This window comes from Trifolium pratense, linkage group LG4 (genome assembly GCF_020283565.1).
Source record: "Trifolium pratense cultivar HEN17-A07 linkage group LG4, ARS_RC_1.1, whole genome shotgun sequence".
Taxonomy (NCBI): domain Eukaryota; kingdom Viridiplantae; phylum Streptophyta; class Magnoliopsida; order Fabales; family Fabaceae; genus Trifolium; species Trifolium pratense.
This window is the reverse complement of record NC_060062.1, coordinates 25,496,225-25,503,599: the sequence shown is the minus strand read 5'-3', so window position 1 is coordinate 25,503,599 and position 7,375 is coordinate 25,496,225. Positions and strand designations below refer to the sequence as shown.

Genomic DNA, 7,375 nt, shown 5'->3' with positions numbered 1-7,375 from the left:
TAGTGCTATGCAATTTGTATGTTTAGACGCAAGTGATGTAGTATTATTTTCTTGGCACCCCCTATGGACTTGATCTTGTGAAAGGAAGTTTGTCTTATAATACGTATTGCTATAAAAAGAACATTTAACAAATCTACATTAGTTCTTCTACAAATAAATAATGGAAACAACATTGATATATTACATGTGTTTTTTGATCGGTAATTAAAAGGAAAAAAGTAAAACCAAGGTAATAGATATCTATATTTAAAAATACAAATCATGTAACACTATTCCATCATAAATGGATTCAATTGCTCATCTTTTGTCTCAAAATCGTTAACGTCATATAATTCTTCTACACACCTGTGCCAATAAACATTCTCATATATATGTCTGCAAATAAAATATTATAAAAAATGACTAAATTCAACTCATAATATCATATTGACAAAAATATATAACTAAGATATTAAAATATAATGACATAACTTGAATTAGTTTTTGGAATCAGAATCATGTAACAAATAAGAATAAAGAAATCGTTTCAATAAAAAGAAAGACAAAGATTTTGAGAAGAATTTCAGAATTTCATAATGGTGTGAAAATTGTAAAACTCAAAAGCAATATATATAGCCAAAGAGAGCAAGTAACATTATCAATTATCAATTATTCCCTTAATTTAAGCTTGTAATTGGAAAAAAATAATCTTCATGCACACGTTTTTATTAAAAATATATTCTTTCTTATATTGCTTTAAACATTGTTGCTAAGAAAGGAAATTATTACTGGTTAAAAAGAATATTATCATATTAATACTGCTTTAAACATTGTTGCTATAAAATGATGGGTAATATAATAATATTCATAAATATTCATAAAAGTAATAAATGTGTGAGGAGTGATGGCGCATTTCAAATAAAAATGGCTCCCATATTTTGACAATATATTGATTTTGTTTATGATTTAGCAATAAATTCATTTAATGTAGTACAAATAATTTTCTCACTAATCAAATATGAATTGTTTATAAAATATATTAATTTAATTATTAATTATTGTAATAATAGCATTTAATATCAAATGCATGAGAAGAGGAGAGAGAAAGAGAAATAAGTCTGGCTTATTACATATTATAGATATAGATTTTATAGATTTCCGTAAGTTTAACTCAGTTAGTACAAACATTAAATTATATATGTGGAGATTGGAGTTCAAACCTCGACATCCATCACTTATAAAATTTCTAATTAGACATTAAACTATTTGAAAAAAAGAACTCAATTAAAGAACTCACTCTCATAACGTCACATATCAACTACGTACTACCAAAATCGTTGAATAAAATAATATAGTCCAAAAATAGTATCAATTTTTTCAATGTGTTATTTTAATTGATTTTTTCAAAGTTTTTATAATATTGATTATTTTTTTCAACCGTAGTAATCAAGGTTTTAAATTGCGGTCCGCATCCGTAATTGCGGCCGCAGTATTGCTGATGCGGTAGTCACCGCAACTGCATCACACCGTAAATTGCGGTGTGATCTTAATTCACGTGTACGGCCGCATCGTAACCGCATCCAAACCGCATCGGAAGCCGCATCAGATGTTTTCGGCGATGTTCGTTCAAATTTTCTCACCAAAATATAAAATTTATCATCTTCAAATCCTAATTTGTGTCAAATTAATGAAAAATTACTTTTAACAATCTATCAACCGTGTATTTTCAATACATTCAAATTATTGTTTATGGAATAAACTAAATAGTGTAGTTACATACTAGTTTCATTTTATATAGCTTGTGAAATATCAAAATGATTTCACGCCGCAACAACCGCATTGTCGTTGCAGCAACCACAATGACCGCATTCACAACAACTGCAACTGCAACCGCAACCGCATCCACGACCGCAACCGCAATTTAAAACCTTGGTAGTAACGTAGTGTCAATTTTTCTAATGCATAATTTTCCTGCAGCAAATTCTTTATATAATTCTAATCATACCTCAAAAGTTACCAATAAACAAATTCTCCGGTAGCAAAATGATGACTTCTATGTCCATCTTTCTTCTCTGTTTTGCTTGCCAAATGTTGGTGTACTTCATTCCAACAGTTGCTCTTTCTTTGAGCTCAGATACTGATAAAGTTGCTTTGCTTGCTTTGAAGGAAAAGCTTACAGACGGTTTACCAGATTCTCTGCCGTCATGGAATGAGTCTTTACATTTCTGCGAATGGCAGGGTGTTACATGTGGTCGTCGTCACATGAGAGTCTCTGCCTTACATTTGGAAAATCAAACATTGGGTGGTACTCTTGGACCATCTTTGGGAAATCTAACATTTCTCAGGATACTACAACTTAGAAATGTATTCTTGCATGGTAAAATTCCAAGTCAAGTTGGTCATTTAAAGCGACTGCAAATTCTTGACTTAAACAACAACAATCTTGACGGAGAGGTTCCTATGGAGCTCGCTAACTGCACAAGTATCAAGACAATTATTTTGTTCAAGAATCGACTCATCGGAAGAATTCCTACATGGTTTGAGTCGATGATGCAACTTACTGAGTTGAATCTTGGTGCCAATAATTTAGTTGGTACTATTCCATCTTCCTTGGGAAATGTTTCATCACTCCAGAAATTATACCTTGCTGATCAAAATCACTTGAATGGAGGCATACCTTATTCTTTGGGTATGTTGTCAAATTTGAAACAATTGACTCTTGGTTCAAATAATTTGTCAGGTGAGATCCCTCATTCTCTTTACAACTTATCAAATATTGAATATTTTGATCTCGGGGAAAACGAGTTATTCGGTAGTCTTCCATCAAATATGAATCTTATTTTTCCCAATCTTGTAGAGTTGTACGTTGGGGCCAACCAAATAACTGGGAATTTTCCTTCTTCAATATCGAACCTTACTGAATTGCAATATTTTGATATAGGAGAGAATTATTTCAATGGGCCAATACCTACTACTTTGGGTCGATTAGATAAACTTGAATTCTTTTATATTGGCACAAATAATATTGGTAGTGGAAGGGCTCACGATTTGGACTTTATTTCCTCATTCCACATTCAATCGGAAAGCTTAATAATCTCGTAGATTTGATCATGCAAAAAAACAACTTATCCGGTAATATTCCTACAAGTATTGGCAATCTTACTACCTTATCTGTACTATATCTACCCGGCAATAAATTGCAAGGAACCATTCCATTCACCCTTAGATATTGTACCAACTTACAAAAATTGAGCTTAGCTGATAACAAATTGAGTGGTGATATATCTAATCAAATATTTAGCTATCTAGACAGTTTAATATATATTTTCTTGGAAAACAACTCCTTGACCGGTCCCATTCCTTCAGAGTTTGGTAATTTGAAGCAACTTTCATTATTATATCTAAACTCAAATAAGTTGTCTGGTGAAATTCCTAAGGATCTGGCTAATTGTGTAACATTGATCGAACTTGGGTTGGCGAGAAACTTCTTGAATGGAAGTATACCTTTGTTCTTAGGCTCTTTAAGATCCCTTCAAATCTTAGACATTTCTAACAACAATTTCTCTAGCACAATACCCTTTGAACTAGAAAATCTAACATTCTTGAATACTCTAGACTTGTCTTTTAACAATTTATATGGCGAGGTTCCTAAAGGAGGTGTCTTTAGCAATGTCACGGCAATTTCACTAACTGGAAATAAGAATCTTTGTGGAGGGATACCTCAACTGAAGCTTCCTGTGTGTTTTAGGGCTCATTCTAAAAAACACAAAAGATCTCTCAAAAAGAAACTTATCGTCATCAGTGTAATTGGGGGGATTTTGATATCTTTCATAGCCTTAACATTTGTCCATTTTCTCACGAGAAAGCCCAAAAGGTTACCTTATTCCACATCTTTGCAAAATGGGAACATAAGGGTTACTTATGGTGAGCTACATGAAGCAACCAATGGCTTTTCTTCATCCAATTTGATTGGAACAGGAAGCTTTGGTTCTGTTTACAAAGGGTCTCTTTCTTATTTTGAAAGACTTGTTGCTGTAAAGGTATTGAACCTTGAAGCACGTGGAGCAGCAAAAAGTTTCATGGCCGAATGTAATGCTCTTGGAAAGATGAAGCATCGGAATCTTGTCAAGATCCTAACTTGTTGCTCAAGTATTGATTATAATGGTGAAGATTTCAAGGCTATTGTTTTTGAGTTTATGCCTAATGGTAGTCTAGAAATGATGTTGCACAATATTGAAGGGTCTGAAAATCATAATCTCAACTTTAAACAAAGGATAGACATTGCTCTTGATGTAGCTCATGCAGTTGATTATCTTCACAATGATACAGAGCAACCCGTAGTTCATTGTGATATTAAGTCAAGCAATGTTCTCATTGATGATGATATTGTAGCCCACTTGGGAGACTTTGGCCTAGCTAGGCTCATTCATGGAGTCACAGGACATTCAAATAATGATCAAGTTATTTCCTCCACAATTAAGGGAACTATAGGATATGTTCCTCCTGGTAAAGTTCTGTCTTTCACTTATTTGTTAACTTATATTTTCATGGCATACCAATTCAAAGTGTTTGCTCTCTTTATCTTTTTTCCTAAGCAATTGTTGTTTTTTTTTTCTTCTAAAGAATATGGAGCAGGTGGTCACTGGAAATATCTACAGTTATGGGATTCTACTATTGGAAATGGTCACTGGAAAGAAACCAATAGATACCATGTTTAATGAGAATCTAAATCTACACAAACTCTGTAAGATGAAAATTCACGAAGGAATTCTCCAGATAGTAGATTCACATTTGCTTATGCCATTTCTTGAAGATCAACTAGTTATGGAAAACAACATAAGGGAGTGTCTAGTGATGTTTGTTAAAATAGGAATAACTTGTTCTGAAGAATTTCCTACTCAACGAATGCTCATTAAAGATGTTATAGTGAAGTTGCTTGAAATTAAACAAAAGTTGCACTGCTAGGCACTTTTACCACTATGATAAGAAAATAATGGTGTTCACATGATGGACAAGATTTGTGTTTGTATTCAGTTAGTATGGTTTTGTTAAGAAATGTTGTCGGTTGTTGTCGTGAACTTTACTCAATTTATAAGAACATTATATTATATATATAAGAGTTAAGATTGAAATTCCAAACACTCCACTTATTCAGTTATGGAGTATATTTAAGGGATTGTATACGATTTTTTGGTTTAAGAAAACTTTAAACTATTACTTTTATCATTTTAATATCAAATTTTTCAAAAATAAAATAAAGTGATATTTTATTCTTATTGAAAGCAAAAATATAGGTATAATGATGATATCTTTAAGTAAATCAAACATCAATCTTCATTAATAAAGTGTTAGAGAATTAAATATAAAAGTTTTGTATTAAAATTTTGCATTTAACAATGTTGCTAACATGTGCCTTCAGGGCACATGTTAACGAACTCAAAAGTGAAAAACTTATATTGAAAAAAAGTAGTATTTTGATTTTTATCAAATTGAATGCACGAATTTTTAGACACATATTTCTATATTAAAGTTTCTTAGCATTTAATAAGAGATGTTTAAATTACTCTTTTTTTATATAGAAAATGAATAATAATGAAAGGACTTCTTTTTTTCTTAGAGAATGTATCACTTTGGGAATTCCAACTATTTCTTTAATCAATATAAATTTATGTCTTAAATACTCTAATACTATAATTAAAAAAGTATAAAATATATATTTTCATATATTTTAAATAATTTCTTATTCAGTACTCCCTCCGGTCCTTTTTATAAGGAACACTTTAAAAAAATTACACAGACCAAAAAACCACATTGTAAATAGTTATTTTCATTTAAGACTCCTATAAGTTTAAACTTATTCCATATATACCCTTATTTAATTAATCTTAATTCAACTAACTTACTTATTTTTAATATTATCTCTCATAATAAATAAGGGCATAAGTGAAATCAAACATTTAAAACATTTGAAAATTGGTCAAAGTTTCTTATAAAAAGATCAAATTTTTTTTCCAAAATGTTCCTTATATAAAGAACTGGAGGGAGTATTATAAAATTTTCCTTGCATTTAAATGAAATCTATAGTGTATTTCTTATTATATTTCCGAAAGCCTAGACCATAAAGTTTAATAGAAAATTATAAATTTATCCACATTTAATAACCTTTTTTAAATTTTTTTTTAAGAGAATCTTATTATATAATGAAGACCCAACATCATATATAATAAGAAATTAAGGAAAATACTAACTAATATTTCTGACATACTGGTTAAGAAAAGTAAAGATACTAAAATTATTTTAGACCTTGTGGTAGTTAACATTTTAATTAATGCATGTTTATGAGGTTTTTGGGATGGGTGTGGGGCGTCAAGTATGGTTAGGTATGGTTCTAATATGGTATGATGTTATGTGGTTTATTTGGACTTTTCGGAATGATATTATCTTTGTCGGTGAGTCTTCATCGGTTGATAATTTTGTGGATAAGGTGAAACTTTCCTCCGGAAAATGGTTTTTAGGTAAAAACCCTGATAGCCCATGCTCTTTCTACGAGTTAAAGGTGCAATCTCGCTTATGCTCGTCCAATAAAGCGAGGTGAAGATGCGATGTCGGATGCTTCTGGTTCATGTTGAGTGGCATCTCTTGAGGTGTCCGCTCTTGAGGTAAAATAATCGTGTTCAATGGAAGATTGACAATGTCTTAGGGCCCGTTTTTCATCAGTTTATATTTGAGCTTATGCTACTCAAATAAATAAATTTCATATATTATTATAAGTTTGTCAATGTAGTTTATGAAAAAATAGTTTATAAAAATTCAGTTTTCGTTAGTAGAAACATATAAATTAACATAAAACCTTATTTATTTGCATAAACTATTTTGTATAATTTTAAAAATAAGCTAATACAAACCGTCCCATAATAAACTTTGATAAAGAAACAAAGTGAGTAACAAATAAGCGCATTAATAATTATTATAAGTCTTTCATTCCTAGTCGGTCAACCCAACAAGCCATGGTCCCCAACGACTCCCCAACTTGTCCATTGGACTAAAGTTAGCTTGAGGATTATCTTCTAGGTCAAGTCTATTGTGAAAGACTTCACATGTACAAGTTACGAATACTACTATAACGAATTTTATAAAATCTACCGTTATATTAAAAGTTTATTTGATCATATAGATCATGTAGGTGTGGAAATGAGTCGAGTCGAATCGAACCTGTCTGAACTCGATTTGACTCAATAAGAATTAGTTCGACTCGAAACTTCGCTCGAGTTTGACACGAACATTTTTTTAAGCTCGAGTTTGGCTCGTTTAGGTTCAGTTCATGTTAAGTTCATTTTCAACTCGAAACTCAACTCAAGAGTTCGACATGAATTTTTTTTCTATTATTTTCCATTTT

The 7,375-nt window shown here is 31.1% G+C and overlaps 1 pseudogene; it reads left to right on the top strand.

The window, feature by feature from the left end:
* The first annotated feature begins 2,022 nt into the window (after nt 1–2,022).
* Nucleotides 2,023–5,056, top strand: LOC123921116 (annotated as a pseudogene).
* Nucleotides 5,057–7,375: the final 2,319 nt, after the last annotated feature.